We start from the raw sequence: 19480 nt of genomic DNA, 5'->3' as shown, positions 1-19480 counted from the left end.
AGTAAACACCAGAGGTGGGATTTGAAAACATATCCTCTGACTCAAGTCAAGACTCTTTCCATTGTGCCAACTGTTCTCAAAAAAGAAAGCATTGGGCTCTATACAGAAAGAATGGTAAGAAGATAATGTAGAGAGAAAAAAATAAGAGTCCTTGGATAAAGATCTAACAAGAGACTGAGAAGGAATGGTTATATAGATAGAAGAATCAGTGCCATGAAAACCTAGAGAGAAGTATCCAAGAGGAGAAAGTGAACAATGGTATCAAATGCTTCAGAAAAGTCAAGAAGAATGAAGATTGGCAAAAACCAACGTAGAAGTAACAGAAGAGTTTATATATCTTACTAGTATAAAATCTCTCTTAAAAAATAGGACACTTAAAAAGATTACAATTATAACTCACAAACTCAGTCCCATATTATAAAGGCCTGTGTTTGGCACTTTCTTCTGGACTCCTGAGCTAATGGAATCATTGGCCCATGGAAAGGGAGAAGCTACAACTGGAACATTTTATTCATTTCTTTTTTAAACATTTTTAATGATATCTTTTGTTTTTCATCAACTACATTTCCCCCTAGTCCATCCTATTATAATCTTCATTTCCTCAAGGTTCCTTTATGACAGGGCTAAATATTTTAATTTCTCCCATTTAATTGAGCTGGCAACCACCATGGTCAACACATTAATCATAAACTGAGCCAAAGTTGTCAGATGCCTTTATCCCTACTCACTCTACAGTTAAGCCCTGCAATAAGATATTTAAAACTCACCTACAGAAAGCTTTTTGTTATGAACTCTGCTCTGTGACTAAGTTATCTTCTCAACCAAACCAGCTCCCCAAGGGTATAGAATGCATCTTTTACTTTTCAATTTTCAATTTCTGTTGCTTTCTAGCTCTAATTTCCCAGGAAGCTTGCAGTCTCATCTGCTTCAGGGACATTTTTCCACACTGCTGGTCCAGCTGTTCTTCCTTCTAAATCAAATCTCCAGACATCATGCCTGAGAGAAGCTAAGCCACTCAGCTACTGCTCTCTGAACTCCTTGGGCTCTTGCAATACTCGGGGCAAGCGCCCCAACTTGACTCCTCACTTTCTACTTCTTGTTCTGAGAACTGTAACAAAATCAAGAGTACCATCTCTAAAATTACATTATCAATAGACTATCCTATTATTCTATTCACCATGTCTATGACTTCCCAGACCAAAAGACCCTGCTCATATATAAACTAATATCTTCATCTATTAGAATATAAGCTCTTTGAGAGCAGGGATTGCTTCAGTTTTGTATTTGTTTTCTCAGCAATTACTGTGGGGTTTAGAGTACAGTAAGTGCTTAATAGCTCTCTTTTCCATTCATTTATTCATTCAGTCTCCTTTCATTATAGGTTCCCCATATAGCTAAGTATTTATTTTGCTTTTCTTCCAAATAGAACTTCCCTGTTCACTAACCAGCAATAAATCAGCCCAACAAGAAAGACTCAAAAGTGAAGATGAGGAAAAACCTCAGTTTTTCTCCAACACTTCCCTTTCCCTTGGCTCTCTTCATTCTACTTAACTGCTGGCTTTGTTAGGGAGTGATTCAGAAAGGGTCTTGACCCTGGGACATCTGCTCCTTTTTGATTATCTGATAGGGTGGAATTTCATATTCAGTTCACATTTATGAAGTACCCTGTGCCAAGTGATAAGGGTGATAAGGAAGAAATATCTTAACTTCTTGAGCACAATAATTGACAATAATCTAGTTAAAGAGGCAAAATTAAAACAAAGGAAACAACTGAAGGGCAATTCAAGGTAAATCATAATGAAGTGCCCAAATATTTGAATTTATAGGAGATCAAGGAGAGCAGTATGGACCAGATCATTTGAGAAAGTTTCAGTCTCAATTAGAATTGGTCTTGTAGGAACGGCTAGATTTGATTAGCCAGAGACAAGGTAAAAAGCCACTGCAGGTGTGTATGAAGTGTGGGGGTTGGAGGGGAGGGATGAGCAAAAGCAGGAATGATCATTATATGTTTATATATACCAAGACTTTAGCAACAACACAACTGATAGAAGAAGATCAGGCAGGACAGTGGTTATATCCCAAGAAGACAATAGAGACAGGGAGAAGCAGGAAGGAGCTATGCATCCAGGCAGGCAGTGTCAAATTTGTAGACAACAACTGAGGCAGAGTCCAGAATCCAGAGAGAACTGCTCAGGCAAGAAAGAGCACATAACTGTAGACTGGCAAGAGATTCGGAGAATCAGGAAGCAGACATAAAGTAACCCAGCCCACTCCTTCCAGATATTCTCTCTACTTCTGATTTTCATACCATTCTTTTGGTTCATCAAAAAGTCTGACAGATCTCTCTCAATCTCCTTTCTTGGTTCATTGTCCAAATTCTTACCCTCCCTAACAGTGGGTTCATTATTCTGCCCTGGGTCTTAGCTTCTCTTTTGATAAGCTTATCATTTCTGTAGATTCAATTAATATTCCTTTGCAAATGCTTCCTACAGCTATATATCTTGCCCTACTCACCCCTCTTAAATTCCAGTCAGGCAACTGCCTAGAGGACATTTCAAATGGAATGTTCTACAGACTTATCTACCTGATCATAGCTAAAATATCCCCCCAATTCTTCTGAACTTTCTTCTATAAGGGATATCACAATCCTAATCTCCTAGGTTCACAACCTAGAATTCATTCTTGCTCCCTCACTCTCCCTTGCTATCTATGTATCCATCTATCCAAATATATATGAGTATGCATGCTTATGTGTGTGCATTCACACATATAATATAGGTGATGAATACACATATATAATGATATGTCTGCATGCACATTATTCTATTGTATTGTCAAATATACATATATGCACATGTGATTGTGATATATGTAGTGTTTGTTATACATGTAATAGCATATTAACCATGTGTGATCATACTTTGTTACTTTGTCATGCATTATCTATGGTTATATATGTGCACATTCATGTGTTTCTAGATGATATGTAACATTTGCATGATTTCATATATGTATGATCAGTTGCCAAATTTTGTTAATTCTGCCTTATAGTATCTCTGATATGCATCCAGTTCAGGTTGCTTACCTCACAATTGCAACTGCTTAGCTTAATTGGTTTCTCTGCATCGAGTCTCTCCCCCTCTCCAAACCATTCTCCAACCAGCTGATAAAATAATAATCCTAAACACAGGAATGACCATGTCACTTCCCAGTTCATTGAGCTCTAATGGCTCCCTATTACCTCCAGGTTCAAATGCAAACTACTCTGCTTGGTGTTTAAAATCCTTTAGAGTCTGGTCCCAGCCTACCTTTCCAAGTTTATTTTACTCACTCTTTGGATGAGCCAAACTGACCTTCTTGCTGTGCCTCACACATCTTCAGCTTCTGGGTCTTTGGGTAGGATTTTTCCCATGCCTGGAATGAACCCTCCCTTCCCCTCTCTTCTTAAAAACTCTCCTTTCTTCCAAAACTCAACTTAAATGCCACCAACTACTATCTAAGATCTTTCTTGATCCTAATAGTTCTCTGTGCCTACCCAAAAAAGTATCATATTTATTATGTATCTACTTAAGTGTGCAAATGACTCTCTTTAAGAATGTAAACTCCTTGAGGATAGGAATTGTTTCACTAATATTTTTGTATCCCTAGCACTTAACATAGTATACACATAGTAAACTTGATAAAAATGCTTGCTTCTTGGTTACCTTGGGACAACTAAGTGACACAGTGGAACCTAAGTGGGTCTGGGAATAAGGAAGACTCATATTCATGAGTTCAAATCCAGACTCAGACACTTAACTAGCTGTGTGATTCTGTTTGCCTCAATTCGTGTGTAAAATGAGCTGGAGAAGGAAATGGCAAACCTCTCTAGTATCTGCCAAGAAAACCCCAAAAGGGGCCACACGGAATTGGACATGAGTAAAATGACTGAATAACAACTGATTAACTTAGGATACTAGAGAACAAGGATAACAAAGGCCTAAGCCAAAACAGAGATGGTAACCTAAGTTGCAATCTGAACTATGAAAGATCAGCATCTAGGTCTAAGTTGTAAAAATAGATTTTGGTCCTAAGGTGAAGGTGATGTGAGCTGCCTACATACTCCTAGGAAGACTCCAGCCTTCCTAGGAGACTGGCAAGACCTCAGACCACAGACCAAGGTAGGAAGGCACACTGGAACAGAGTTGGGAAATCAAGGACAAGAAAACAGTCCCTGACAAAGAAGTAACAAAAACCCCAACTTGACTGAATGGAGCATAGGACAGCCAGGGATTGAAAAATAGGGTTGGAGGGCAATTAGTTGATGCAGTGGATAGAATCCTGGAGTCAAGAAGTCAACTGAATTCTGGCCTCAGACACCAGCTATGCAACCTAGACAAGTCACTTAACCCTGATTGCCTCAAAAAAAGAAAAAGAAAAAATAGGTTCCTCACATTCAGTGACCCCATCTTATCTGACCTCACTGAATGTGAGGATGAGAAATGTACACTCAATTTCAATGGGAATCCACTGAAGGTTCTATAATCAGAAAGTGATGAAAGCAGTATTTTAGAAAGGCTAAATACACTTCCCTGTCTTGGTTAAAGTCCTGTTTCACTGTTTCATTATTGCAGTGACTGGTGGGTCTGGAAAGACTGAGCATAGGCCCATCAATGGACTGTGTCTATCATCCTCATTAACAAGGATGATCCTCATTAAGTCCAAGAAGCTCACTGACATTTTGAACACTTTTAAGTCACAATTCTCCAAAACCTACTGATGAAGCCATGTAAGAATTGTGGTCAGCTTCAGCAAAGAGAGTATTTATACCAATGAAATTACAAATCTTTGAAGTACTGATGTCAGTCAAATACAGTGTTGAATACCAAAGGAACCACTAGGCAGAGAACTGAAGCAGGAAGACTAGTTTAGAGATTGCTATAACAATCCAGATATCAGGTGATAAGAAGCTTACTAGTGTGGCAGAAATGAGAAAAAAGAAGGGAGGAGTTTGAGACATTTCATATACTCACAGATCATAGATTCTAAAGTTAGAACTTAGAGTTCATCCATTTCAACCTTTTCATTTTCCAGGTGAGGTAACTGAGACCCATCTGCTTAGTCAGTGATGACTCCAAGATTCGAGGTTAAACAACTTGAAGAAAGATAGGTAGCTTTACTGATAGAGAAATCTGAAAGTCCCTTGTTAGAGAAAAGAAATTTAATCTAAAAGAAGAAGGCACCAGCAGTAAAAGCAACTGGGAAAAGACCTCCCGCAGAAAGTAGGCTTTAAATTGAGCCTTGAAAGAATCCAAGAAAACTGGTAATCCCAAGGCTGTACAGACAAAACTACTTGTACACAAAAAAGCTGATGTGTTTTCCACATACATAACAATTAGACATATGTTCCTAATACCTTGCAAAATTAATAAAAATGGAACTAATTCTGGCCATAGTATACTGTCATCTCAATCCTAGCCATTATTTCCCCTAAAATCAGAAATTCACCCTTTAGTTCAACATTGTAATCTCATGAGTAAGAAAAAGCAGACAACTCTAATTTAATTTTTCTCCAGTCCCTTTCTTTGCACCCTCATTTAACTTAATATTAATGTGTTGTTACATGTCACTATCATATTCCAATTAGGAGGAAGGAAGAGATAAAGGTTAACAAACTACCCAAGTTTTGAAAATCATTTCATTTGATCCCCATCCAACCTGGTAAATACATGATATTATAATGCCCATTTTACAGGTGAGAACACTGAGGCAGACAGAAGTTAAATGTCTTGTTCAGAGTTATACAGCTGTTAAGTATTCAAGCCTGGATTTTGAACTATCTACCTGATATCAGACCCAACACTCTTTCTACTGTGCCACCTAGCTGCCAGTCTATTATTCTTTGATTCCGCTGTCAAAGTTAGAATTACTGTTTTCTAGAGAAGGGGTTCTTAATCTTTTTCATATCATGGGCCCCTTTAGCAGTCTGCTGAAGCCTATGAACTCCTCAAAAATATTTTTAAATAATTGAAGGAAATACAAAATTTCAATTAGAATTTAGTGAAAATAAAGGTGTATTTTTTCCCCTTCTAAGTTCATGGACTCTTTAAAATCCATCCACCTACCTAAATCTACATCAGGTTAAGAAACTCTGCTCTGAAATCTGCTGTCTCAGCTAGGTGGCACAGTAGACAGAGAAATTAACCTGGATCAGCAAAAACTGAATTCTCATATTTGGCCTCTGACATTGGCTATGATCTCAGGGTTCTTAATTGGTCTCCCTTTTTCCTCCTCTGTAAACAAAGATAATCATAGCACCTTTCCCCAGAGTATTTGTGACAATCAAATGAATTAATACATAAAGTACTTTGTAAACCTTGAAGTTATATAAATTCATGCTATTCTTATTGTTGTTTTTGTTTTTCAATATCAGAGTCTCTGGATCATCTTTTTTTAACATACAAGATGATATATTTTTGGTTTTTATAATAATCATTTCAAAAATAATATCTCTGGTCAACTTTTCTGCCCCTGCCCTACACTTCTGTCTCACAAATATGTGTCTTATGCAAGGGCATGCAATATGGCAACTATATATATATTGGATATATGTATACATATATATATATATATAGAGAGAGAGAGAGAGAGAGAGAGAGAGAGAGAGAGAGAGAGTATTCTGCCCTCTTCACCCTCCACCTTTCTGCCAGGATGAGGGAAGAATGCTTCATTATCTATTCTCTGTTGTTGTCATTGTCAGAAAAGTAGTATGACTTGCTGACAGTCACATAATTAGTCACTGTCAAAGCAGGAACTGTATCTATATCACCCTCCCTCTATCCACTATAGTAATGCTTCCTCTAAAATTCTGTGTAGTTTGGTACCTTACTTCTATTCAGTCAGTATCCCTCCCTATATAAAAGCAACCAAAACATTACTTTCACTCACCCATTTAGGAGGGGGCAGCAGTTGGTGCAGCACTGGGCCTGGAATCAAGAAGACTCCTCTTCTTGAGTTGAAATCTACCCTCAGAGAATTCCCAGATATGTGAACCTGAGCAAGTCACTTAGTTGTGTCTGTCTCAGTTTCCTCATCTTTAAAATGAACTGGAGAAGGAAATGAAATGACCAGTCACTCCAGTATCTTTCCCAAGAAACCCCAAATGAAATTGGACACAACTAAAAAATAACAACAAAATAAAGATAATAATGACACTCTGTTCCAGGGTTGTTGGAGATTTGCAAACCTCAAAGCACTATATAAGTGCTAACTGTTGTTATTATATATTCACTGTCTACTAGTAATAAGTACTAAGCAAGGGGGGATACAAAGAAAGCAAAAAAAAAGTCTTTGCTCTAACAGTCTGATTGGAAAGACAACATCAAACAACTGTGATGTTTAAAATATTTGAGACATAATTTCTGAGTAATTTAATCATTTTATTGATAACAACAATATGTTCATCAATAAAAAAGACTGTCATTTGATCATCTCTCTCTTAGATCAAAGATCAGCTTGACAGTGGGTTCATAGCTTATATGCCCATTGGAAGAGGGGTGTTCCCTGAGGTTGGCAAACAACAATTAATGAGAGAATCAATATTGCAATGAACTTTCAAATTAATTCAAATGAACTTTGATTAGATCACTTACTTCTAAGTTATCCCAAGCCTTAGGCACTCTATTCAAAGAATTTTATCTCCACATAAAACTGAATAGCATACAATGCCTTCTCCACTTGGTCTGAGTCTGAACAAGATTGTTAAGAAATTAGTTCAATCTCAATATCAGTAATGTCCTTCCAGAGACTGGATTTTTGAAATTAGACTTTAGAAAAGGGGGGGATTCAAATAATTGGCTATTAATCATTTCTAAATATACATAAATAAAATATATATGAGACAAATTGGAGATCATCTCAGAAGAAAACATCTAAGATTAAGGAGGAACTAGAAAGAGATCTGACTTGAAGCTGGGAAATCCAGAAGGCAGAGATAAGGAGGGAGAGAATTATAGGTACAGGAGACATACAATGAAAATGCCTGAAGTCAGGAGAAGAAAGTATTACAGAAAAGACCATTATCACCTTTCAGGTGAGAACATTTACCTAGGCATTTGACTCTAGTCATATTTTCTGATTCCCAAGCTATAATGACTCCAATTTTTCTTTTCTCTTTTTCTTTCTCTCCCTTCTCATGGTGATATATCAGGGTCCACTTATTCATAAACAAATGTATTGGTCAAAAATAATTACATTCCCTAGGGTATATCTGATCTAAGATTAAAATGGAGTGTTTTCTTGGCAAAGATACTAGAGTGGTTTGCCAATTTCTTCTCCAGCTCATTTTACAGATTAGAAAAATTAAGGCAAACAGGGTTGTGACTTGCCCAGAGTCAGGCAGCTAATAAATGTCTAAGGCTGTATTTACTACACCATCTAGCTGCATGGTATACACATGCTATTTGGGTCTGAGAGATTTATTGGTCACACAAATATTAAATAGAATCCACATTTCTTTAAAAGAATTGCTCTGAAGGATTCCAAGTTATGTTTGGGGTTTAATTTCAACACCACAATTGACCTTGTTCTGAGCATTGATGCCATATCTTCCTATTCTTGCTTCTGGAAGTAGAGATAATGGGTTTCCTGTCACTGAAAAGAGCATGCAATCCACAGACATACTTCTGCACACTTGTTCATAAATATTTTGCAACTTAACAGAGCCAGAAGGGTCCCTGGTCCACACCCCGAACTCTGACTAAGGATGGAATTATTCTGACTTGTCAGTAAATGATTTAAGGACAAGAGGAAGAAAAAAGACTATTCATCAACAGAAAAATGCTCCACTATGTGACCAAATAAAGACATAGTTTAAATCTTTTCTCAACATGGTATAGACATAGTATATATTAAAAAATAATGTAAGCAATGTATGAAAGACTAGTTATTTCCTTTCCTCTAAAATATGGCATCTAAATTTTATTTTTTTAACAAGATATTCTTAGGTAAATAGGTATCCATAAAGGATCTGCATATAAAAAGATGTGAAACTCCACAGGATAACCCATACTCCTTAGCAGCTGATCCATCACTGAGATTTCTTGGGAAAATATACTTCCTAAAATAAAATACAAAATATGGCATAAAATAAAGATTAGGAAAGGAGGGGAAAAAATTGAAACTGAACTCCTCCTGACTCTTCCTCTTGCCTCCACTCATTCCCCTTCTCCATCACACATTAGCAGATCACAAATATAATCATTTGGCTTCAAAGAGAAACTGAACTACCAAATTTCAGAGTTAGAAGGGACCTCAAAAACCAGATAATTGATCAATACTAGAAAAAGGATCCCTTTCACAAACATATCTTTGTTGGAAGACCTCTGAGTGGAATATTCCCAGTGAAACCCTCACAGGGTTAATATTCCTAGTGAAGTCCTCTCAGGGTTAAGAAATGTTAAGAAAAACAAACTATTATTATTGGACTATTCCTAGATAAACCTTGCATTCTGAAAGAGAAGCTCATGAGCCACCTGCTTTATGATAAGATAATTTTTGCAAACTGGGAGGATGGTCTAACCATAGACATTACTTCATTTAAGATAGTGATGAAGGTCCTAAGTTACCTCATCATCTGATGGGAAAAATATTATGAAAAACATTTCATTCTTTTGTCTGTGCCTGTTGCTGTGGTTGATTTTTCTCAAATAAGATTGTACCTCCAGAGAACTAGCCAGTGGATTAAAGGAGAAGGTGATTAGGGAGAGGGACCTGTGTTAGGACCTATATAATCTTGCTTGACTGTCCTTCAGGTGCAGCTCTTTGAACATGAGTCTGCCCTTCTCTCAAGAAAAGCAAATAAAAACTTTCTTTTGCTCAGACTAGTCTCTGAAAAGTTTCTTTACTGTATTTTTATCAAACACAGCTCGGAGGATGGGGAACTCACTACTTCCCAAAGCAATTCACTCCACTCTTGAATGGTATAAGTTGTTCTGGAGTTTTTCCTTACTTCTAGCCAAAATGTGCTTCACTTTGATTTCTACCCACTATTACTAGAATGACCCTTAAGGACAAACAGAACAAATCTGATCTATCTTTCCCTAAAATAGCTCTTGAAGACAAGTAAAAATCAAAGTCTGCCCTCCCAAACCAATTCCACAAGTCTTTTCTTCTCAAGTTCAATTTTAAAAAGCATGTCCACACATGAAACCCAGGAAATCCTGTCTAAATGATGTGGAGAAGAACTGAAGTTTAAAAAAAGCTTTCAAACTAAACTGGATATTAATATCCATTCAAAAAGGCAGGGATCGGTTGTTTTGGCTCAAAAGTGAAATCCAAATTGATTAATGATAGATAAAACTAGACAGAAATGAGTCAAATAAATACCAAAGATATTACAGAAATACTCCAAGTAAGTTTGAAAGTGGCCAGGATGTATTGAGTCTACTAGGAAGAAATCCCAAACAGCTTTGAGACCCACCAACTGAATAACCTTGAGAGAGGAAAAAAACTGTATGTGAACAAAATACAGTAGATTTTTCAAAGCTGGAATAATCCACAGGCTTTGGGGATTCATAGAAGCATGAGTTTAACACAGGCTCATGTCTCTCCATTCTTTGAAAAGGCAGGCAATTTTCCATGGACCCTTTGTCTTGTCTCTCACAGGGATATTGGGTATGAGAGCAGTCCTTCTCAGCTAGAAGATCACCACTCAGATAACACAGGAAGGAGAGAGGCTTGTCACAAGTTTGAGGTGAATGGAAGAGATGCTATCAGCTTCCCAGAATGACTACAACAGATCTTCAACTTAAGACAGTCCTTGGCTCCCTATGGAGTTGATGGGAAGTTGAGCCACATACTTGAGCTATCAGATTGTCATCAGGTTATTATTTCTTTCTCAGAATACTGTACCATAGAGCTTTAAGTCTCTGAAATGAAGCATAGAACTGTCTACTTCAGTGATTGTTGACTGAGAAAATGTAAAACTCCTCTTGCAAATGCAGGCTCAAAAGGAATGGCAAAACAAATTTTAGACTTAAATGTTTAGACTTAAACATTATTGTATAGCAAGAAACAAGTTTGAAAACTCAGAAGCAGAGGAAGACCTTAATGATCTAGTGCAGAGTAAAATAAGCAGAATCAGGAAAACAATGTCTGTAATGACAACAAGGGAAATGGAAAGAATAGGGGGGAAAAAGAAACCACCTTTTCCTCCTTATTTGTAGAAGTAGAGGACCAAGAGTTGATGTGTTGAAAGGTCTACTAAACTTTTTTTTCTGCTTCCTTTTTTATTCTTGGTAAACGGGAGGACAACTGGATGGAGAAGAGTGTCAGATCTGGAGTTAGAAAGACGTAAGTTCACACACTTACTTACTGTGAGACTCCAGACACTTAACTTCTGTCTGCTTCAGTTTCCTCATTTGTAAAATAGGGATAATGATAGTAATTTCCTCCTAGTCTAGTGAGGATAAAATGAGAAAATATTTATAAAGTGTTGTGCAAAGTTTAGAGTACTTTATAGATGTTAGCTTTTTTTTACTAAGAAGAGATAGTTTCAGGAATGAAGGTGATTTAAAGTATTTGTAATAAGTATATCTCTTTTGCAGCTAGTTATTTGTTTCTTCTTTTTAAAATTTTTTTAGGTTTTTTTTTTTTGCAAGGCAAGTGGGGTTAAGTGGCTTTCCCAAGGCCACACGCTATGTGTCTGAAACCGGATTTGAACCCAGGTACTCCAGACTCCAGGGCCGGTGCTTTATCCACTGTGCTCCTTAAAATGTTTTTAATAGCCACAATGAAGATTTTGAGCCAAGAACAAAATAAGTCATGGAAGTGATAAGTCAGAAAGGGCCAGAAAATACCACTGGTAGTTCTGATTTTAATACCAACAAAAGCAAAAGCAACAAGGGAAATTCAAAATAATGGAACATACATGGCCTTTATTCCCTCTTCCTGTTGAATCTAGGACAATATTATTAAGACCTGATTAAAGGAGATAAGAGAATTTTTTGCCCTTGCTGTGTACTGTAAACACTGATGAGCAATAGGTACCATCTTGCTGAGGGTGTGATTTTCTTGGCTCCTTTTCCTCCTACCCCAGTCACCATGAGAACCTTCCCTCTACTGTGGCTACTGTCAGTGAAGTGACCACAAGCAAAAAAGGAAGAGGCAGGTATCTGTGTGGTGACTAGACGTCATGATAAAAATGCCCTTCCTGACTCTCACTTTTGAGAATCCTTCTTGTGGTTTAAAAAACAAACATACCAAAAGAATAAAAATAAAAATAAACAAACTATACAGCAACAATAAACCACAGACTGACCAGCAAACTTCTATTTTCACAATAAATATTTTCTTGCACAATGAATGTTACATTATAATCATTGCAATCAATTCTCTTCAAAAGTAATCTAAATACATAACTAAGTATGAACCTTTCCAAAGTAGAACATAAAACTGTTATTCGAACATTTAGAAAATACAACATTAGTAACAACAGTTGTTTATGGAGCATTTTAAAATGAAGAAAGTGCTTCACTGACATTATTTCATTTGCCTAGTGAGGCAGGTATGACAGATATTCATTTTCCCCCATTTTACAGATGAGGAGGCTTGGCAATAAATGTCAAAGATGACATCCAAACCTGGCTTTCTCCAAAGTCCTTAGAAGTCTCCCCATCATACTTCCTCTAATGTATTAAAACTTAAAAGGAAAAAACAATTCTTTTTTCTAAGTCAATTTTTGTTAGATCAGATAGCTCAAGTAAGAAATGCAGAGTATGTAAAAATACAAAGATTACATCTAGCTTTCCATCATTGAATAAGATAGTACCTACATTTATAGATAAAAATGGCACAAGCCATCGGAAACTAAACCGAGTGCTTTAGTAATCTAATTTATGAGTTAGGTAAATTCTCTAAACAGATTATCCACTATTTTTTAAAAATTCATTAGATTTTGGTATATGAGGGAAACAGAAATTAATTCAGTCATTATCTTACAGTTAAGACTACTTTCAAACTAAACTTGGGAAATTTACCTGTGGTTATAGTCTGGGGATGAGATTTAAATTAATACATGCAAGGCTAAATTTATTTAAATCAAAAATGATTAATATGGTCACAGAAAGCAAAGTCCCTCTAAGCAAAGAAAATCTTAAACATACCTGCAAAGGGAAAGCAAAATATTGGTTGTTTTTCTTTAGATTCTTTAGCGATCAGAGATCCCACCACTGATGCAAGTGAGTGTCTTTCAATCACATGTACATATGGGGAAGATTACCTTTCATCTTTCCAAGAAAGAAAAAAATGTTAAAAGTCAAGACTGGAGGCTGATAGGCTGTCCAAAGAGACTTGTTCTAACTACAGGATCACAGAAAATACAGCATCTTTGTAAAAACTCACTCTATCTAATTACTCTCAGCTGTTTGTCATGTGGTCTTAGGTCTGAGGAGTCAAATGATTCCCCTTCCCCGCTTTCAAAAGCTTACCAAGATTCAATTATTTGTTCTATTTTTTTTGAGCAAGGATGACTTTACTGAATATCTTACATAAAGCACTAAAAAAACTTCCTATTTAAAACACTTTTCTTAATCAACATAAGTTCATCATTTTGTTTTATTAAGAAAACATGAAAGTAATGTAAAAGATACATAAAGTTTGCTAAAGATTACTCCAGGGATGTGGGACATTGAATGTATCATCACACTTAGTTGATGCATTTGTTTTTTTCCTCTTTTTTTCTTTTTTGTTTCAAGGGATGGCTTTTGCTACAAGGAATATATTTGAAAGTGAACAAGATGCAAAAAATAAAATACATCAAAAACAAATTTTGAAGGACAAGAAAATATTTCAGCAATGATTATTATTTCTTCTGAATTAGTGTTTTTTTAGACTAATAGAGAGTTCTAAATAAATTAGAATACCACCTCAAAAATAACATAGTAAAGCTAATTGCCAGAGGAAAGGGTTGTTAGAAAGGAGAATAACATATGTTTGAAAGTTCCATTTAGTTCACTGAAGAGGACCTGACTTTCTTTGGAATGTTATCTACTCCATTATCGAAGTCATAGATGGAAGTATTAAAGAATAAAACCTAAGGTGATTTTTTTTTAGGAACATCAGTTAACATGTCCTAACCCCAATCCTATTCATTGTACCAATCTCACTGTAATGCTAACTTATGTAATAATAAACAGTTTATAAAGTGTAATAATAAAGTTTATTAAGTGTTGTTCAATTATTTTTCAGTCACATCCAACTCTCTCTGGCCTCATCTGGGATTTTCTTGGCAAAGGCAAGAGAAAGGTTTACCATTTCTTTCTCCAACTCATTTTACAGATGAGAAAACTTAGATGAACAGGGTGAAGTGACTTTACCCAGGGTCACACAGCTATTAACTATCTGAGACTGGATCTGAACTCAGGTGTTCCTGTCTCCAAGTCCAGTGCTCTATTCACTGTACCACCTAGCTACCTGAATTAATTTTAAATAAACAATTTGTATAAGCAATATTTCACATTTACAAGTACCTTAAGTTTTGAAAAATATTTTCCAATTATGATCTTATTTTAAACTTACAACAACTCTGTGAGATAGGTACTATCGAATTAATTATCTTTATTTTACAAATGTGAAAACTGAGGCTCAAGGAGTTTAGTGATTTGGTTTTTGGCCATGTAGCTAGTGTCAAAGGCAAGAATTGATCCCAAGTTTTCTTTCTCTAAGTTTTCCTTTATACCCCACTGGTCATCACTTACACCAGCCTTCCTAAATTACAAATAGATATGGATGATGTATGCGTATGAGATTAAAATTCATTTGCGTAAGACTCTCCTCATTGGTTAATATCAATTACTCGATGTTTTGTACCTACAGAAGGGATGAAGTTGGAAAAATCTTGGTTTATAGCTTCAAAGAAAACAAAAAAAGCAAAGATTTTATCTACCTTCAAGCACCTCTCCCTGAAAAGCATCTAAAAATGTGTTTGTCTTCTCTGAGGGCTAGAATCATCTAGGATGTCTTCTCTCCCAAGCTCTCAAGGACTCTATCCTTCACAACGGCACAGATAATTGAGTAATCAATTTTGACCAATGAGAAAACACACACACACACACACACACACACACACAGATGTAAATCAAAGAAATCTGAAAGGTCATCAAAATCTACAGTTTAAGCTAAGACTTAAAACTTTACTGATACATTTAGTACACCCTAGATTAAATATCTATAAGAAAAAAATTGGGGCAGCTAGGTGGCATAGTGGATAAAGCACCAGCCTTGGAGTCAGGAGTACCTGGGTTCAAATCCGATCTCAGACACTTAATAATTACCTAGCTGTGTGGTCTTGGGCAAGCCACTTAACCCCATTTGCCTTGCAAAAAAAACCTAAAAAAAAAAATAGAAAAAAATTGAAGTCATAATTATACTATTAATGCAGTGCTATACATTCTTATGGCATTTGAATCCTATGGAGTTTCTTTATCTCAAAGTAGAACTATAATAGAAGTAATAGAAAAAGTATGGAATCTAAGATAGACTGCTATCTTTTTTATCCCACTGTCACATAAATAAGTGACTCTAATCAGAAAAAGTCATCTTGAATACTGGGAAAATTGCATTAACATCTGAAAAAGTTTTCAACTTCTGAGATATTATTTGTGCAGGAAAAAAGCATATAATCACAGGACAAGGTTTATAATCTTGCCTCTGCCACTAATACCTATATGATGTCAAATAATTACTTAACCTCTTACATTTCCTCATCTGTAAAATAAGGAGACTGAACTAGATAAACTCTTTAAGTCCCTTTGAGTTCTAAATATATGATCCTATGATTGCCACCTTTCTATAAGGATTTGAGGTAACAACTTGAAGGAAATGAAAATTCCCCCAAATTAATGTGAATTTGTGATATTTAGCGATGTCTTTACATGCAGATTTATCTCCATTCATTGTAATTTGGTCTGCTCCAAAGTTGAATGAGGATACTTAGGAATTAAAACATCAGTATAATGTTCTTTTGGGGAGTCAAGATATTCTGTGATATTGCTAGGACTTGTTCCTTTGAATTTTGTTTTTAGTTTCAAATAGTGATACATTTAATTAGAACAGAAAGGAAATGTAAATAACAGGAAAACAATCAATCTGCAGGATATTTTTCAAACTCCAAGAAAGGAAATAAGCATTTAGAGACCTACACTATGTCAGCTACTATGTTAAACACTTTTTTTTAGGTTTTTGCAAGGCAAATGGGGTTAAGTGGCTTGCCCAAGGCCACACAGCTAGGTAATTATTAAGTGTCTGAGACCGGATTTGAACCCAGGTACTCCTGATTCCAAGGCCTTATCCACTACGCCACCTAGCTGCCCCTGTTAAACACTTTTTACAAACATCTCATTTAATCTTCCCAACAACCCTGGGAAGAAAGTGCTATTAATAATCCTGCTTTACAATGAGGAAACTGAGGCAGACAAAAGTTAATGAGTTGTCCAGAGTCATGCAGCAAGTGTTTCAAACTGGGTTAGAACTCAGATCCAGTGCTCTATCCTGGGCCCCACACCCCTATGAAAACAACCTTCTACATTGTCTCATGCTAGTATAGAAAGGGTAAAAATCGTTAGAAAATACATGCTCAAAGTGAGCAGAGGTTTCAGTGCCATCTGCCTGGCAACCTCTCCTACCTGACCTTCATGAATCTTCCTCTTGCCAAGCCACTGTGCTTCACTTCCCTTGTTGATCTTGCCTCCCACAGCTCCTTGATATGGTTCACTTGCCACTGCTTCTCTGATAAAATCCCTGAATTAAACTGCCTACTGTAATTACTCTCTCTCCCAAGCTTCTGCTGCTCAATGATCCTCTGCAGAAATGCTGCTGTTACACATTTAGGCATTCACCTGCTGCTACAGTCATTTGGTCTCTCAGCAGCCAACTTCCACTGATGCTTCTTAAGGAAAGTGTCATCCTCAGCGCTAGTCAACACATCATCAGTCTCCTGGCTTTCTTGGATAACACCCAAAAGTGCTGCTTAGGAAGCTCTAAGACTTCAGAGTCCTATTTCCCAACAAAAGTCCCAAGTTCTTACTCTTAGTTAAGTTGGTAAAAGTGAATTCCACTCATTTCTTTCCTTATCAGATACAGACAAGGGGTGTTATTCCTCATCACTGTTCATGCCTATTCTGAGAGTGAGAATAAATACACCCATTTTGATTTCTCCTTTTAATTCTTGTCATGCGTCCTTGTAACCTATGCCCAGCCACATAAATTGTCTGAAAAACTAAAATACAATGGAAAGAGCTTTAGCTCTAGAGTCTGAGGATATGAATTCAAGTCTTGATTCTGCTAACTTAAATAGCAAACTTTACACACATTACAGTACTAAGTAAATGGCAATAGTGGTGGTAGTGGTTATTGTGTCATCTGGGACAAGTCACTTACCTTTCCTAGATACTGGTTGCCTCATCTATCATGTGTAAATAGGAGAAACTAGAGAAATCAGACCACCTTAAAAAATATATGTACCTTTTCTATTTGGACTCTGCATAAGACATCATCCATGATGGTGATTACCATCTTTGGTGAACTTATGTTCCTAAATCAAGTCCTGATTTGAGGCATTTGCCAATTTCCAGTGGGTAAAATTCACTAGAGCAGCTAGATGGCATAGTAGATAAAATGCTAGGCCTGGAGTCAGGAAGACTCATCTTCCTGACTTCTAATCTGGCCTCAGACACTTGCTAGTTGAGAGGACCTGGGCAAGTCATTTTACCCTGTTTGCCTCAGTTTCTTTCTCTGTACAATAAACTGGAGAATGAATTTGCAAAAACCACTCCCATATCTTTGCCAAGAAAATTCCAAAGGTATACATGAAAAATCAGACACTGAAATGACTGGACAGCAACAAATTCTCAAACCAAAAATTTAACAATCAGCCCAAAAAGATAGTTCTATTATGACCCTGCATCTCTAAACTTAGCCAACAATGTCAACAAAGAAGCAACTTAATCATATACATTAATTTATAGAAACAAAGTGGGTTATGACAGCAAAGGATACAATAATAATGGAAGGCTATGAAAATCTGACACCAAACTGATATCTTGCAAGATACAGCCTGTTATCTATAATTATATATCAGAAACTCTCTATCAATCATAAATTAACATGATAAACCCATATACTACAAAAACAGACCTCAAGATATCCTGAAGAATTTCACCAAGTGCTAGTATTAGACAATTATCATAGCCAGAATTGTTGCCTAAAATCTTCTAGACATAATTGATCTACAAATTGTTTTTAAAAATGTCTTTATTGTGGACTTAAAAATCAACAAATACAAATTTCAATAGAAAAAGAACAATAAAAGACTTGTATATGAAAATGTGAACTTCTTTTTATTAAAAAGTAATTTTATTTAATTAGGTAGTGTGATGGATAGAGCACTGAACTTGGACATTTTTCCAGTCTAAGACAAAGTCAGCAAGAGAGATCTGTTACACCATGGGCCCAAAGGCCACACAGCAGCTATACCAGCAGTAGACCTTGGAGATGGCTGTGATCAAATCAGCAATATCTTCAGGAACTCTCAGATAAGAGGTGGTAAAGGAGGTTTGAGAGGAAAGGTTGAACAACTACTCAAAAAGAGATTACAGGGGACCCTTTGCTGGGCCTGGGTACAGCTGGCACTGATTGACAACTCTACTGCCCATATTCAGTTCAGAGTGAAGAGAAGTGTTTGAGATTGTTAACAAGGGAGTGGAGAACCTGGTCACAGTCCCACAACCAAGAGGAGTACTAGCACCAGGGAGTGCAGGGATGCAGGGGCCCTTCCTAGGTAAATACTAGAGCTCAGATCAGAAGAGCAGTGAGCACCCTAGATCACACCACCTTGGAATTTAGACCCTAGAATTAGCTCTGAAAATAGCAGTACAAAAAAGTCTGAAGCTTGGGACAGTGCCTCCCTACCCCAGGGTGAACAGAGCCTAGGCTTAACATAATGTTCAACAGTAATAATTAGCAAAACTGAGTAAAATTCTTCAGGAGAAAAACAGACTTAATAAAAGAGTGAACTTCAAGCATTCCTAATGAAAAGATTAGACTAATAGAAAATTTGACATTCAAACAGAAGATAAGCATAAAAAGGTAAACATAAGAGAAATCATATGGGGTTCAATAAGGTTAAATTGTTTACATTATTATATGAGAGGATGATATGTGTAACTCCAGTTAGAAGGAGTCTACATAGACAGAGAGTAAGGACTTGAAGCAATTGTGTTGGGACAATCTGCAAAACAGAAAAAAAAATGAAGGGGAGAGAAAGAGTGATGCAGTGGAAGAAAAAGGAAGGGGGGAGGTAGAATAGGGAAATTTTTCTTGCATTAAAGAGTCACACAAAAAAGAACTTATACAAAGGAGGGGGAAATGGGGAGAGTGGCAGGCTTGAATCTCACTCTAGAATTGGTTGAAAGAGAAAAGACTATACATACACACACACACTCAA

At 36.5% G+C, this 19480-nt stretch overlaps 1 protein-coding gene across 6 annotated transcripts in view; it reads right to left on the bottom strand.

The window, feature by feature from the left end:
• The window catches only part of RAB27A (RAB27A, member RAS oncogene family), a 78640-nt gene that overhangs the window by 47944 nt on the left and 11216 nt on the right, over positions 1-19480 (bottom strand). Inside the window, exon 1 of one of the 6 annotated variants that reach the window (XM_074234637.1) lies at positions 6928-15303. The exons of the other annotated variants lie outside the window; for them this stretch is intronic. The gene's annotated coding sequence lies outside the window, so the exon portion shown is untranslated. Of the gene's footprint in view, positions 1-6927; positions 15304-19480 lie in introns of those variants that run through there. 6 annotated transcript variants of the gene reach the window in all.

This window comes from Macrotis lagotis, chromosome 4 (genome assembly GCF_037893015.1).
Source record: "Macrotis lagotis isolate mMagLag1 chromosome 4, bilby.v1.9.chrom.fasta, whole genome shotgun sequence".
In the NCBI taxonomy this organism is placed as follows: domain Eukaryota; kingdom Metazoa; phylum Chordata; class Mammalia; order Peramelemorphia; family Peramelidae; genus Macrotis; species Macrotis lagotis.
This window is presented reverse-complemented; position numbering and strand designations above follow the sequence as displayed.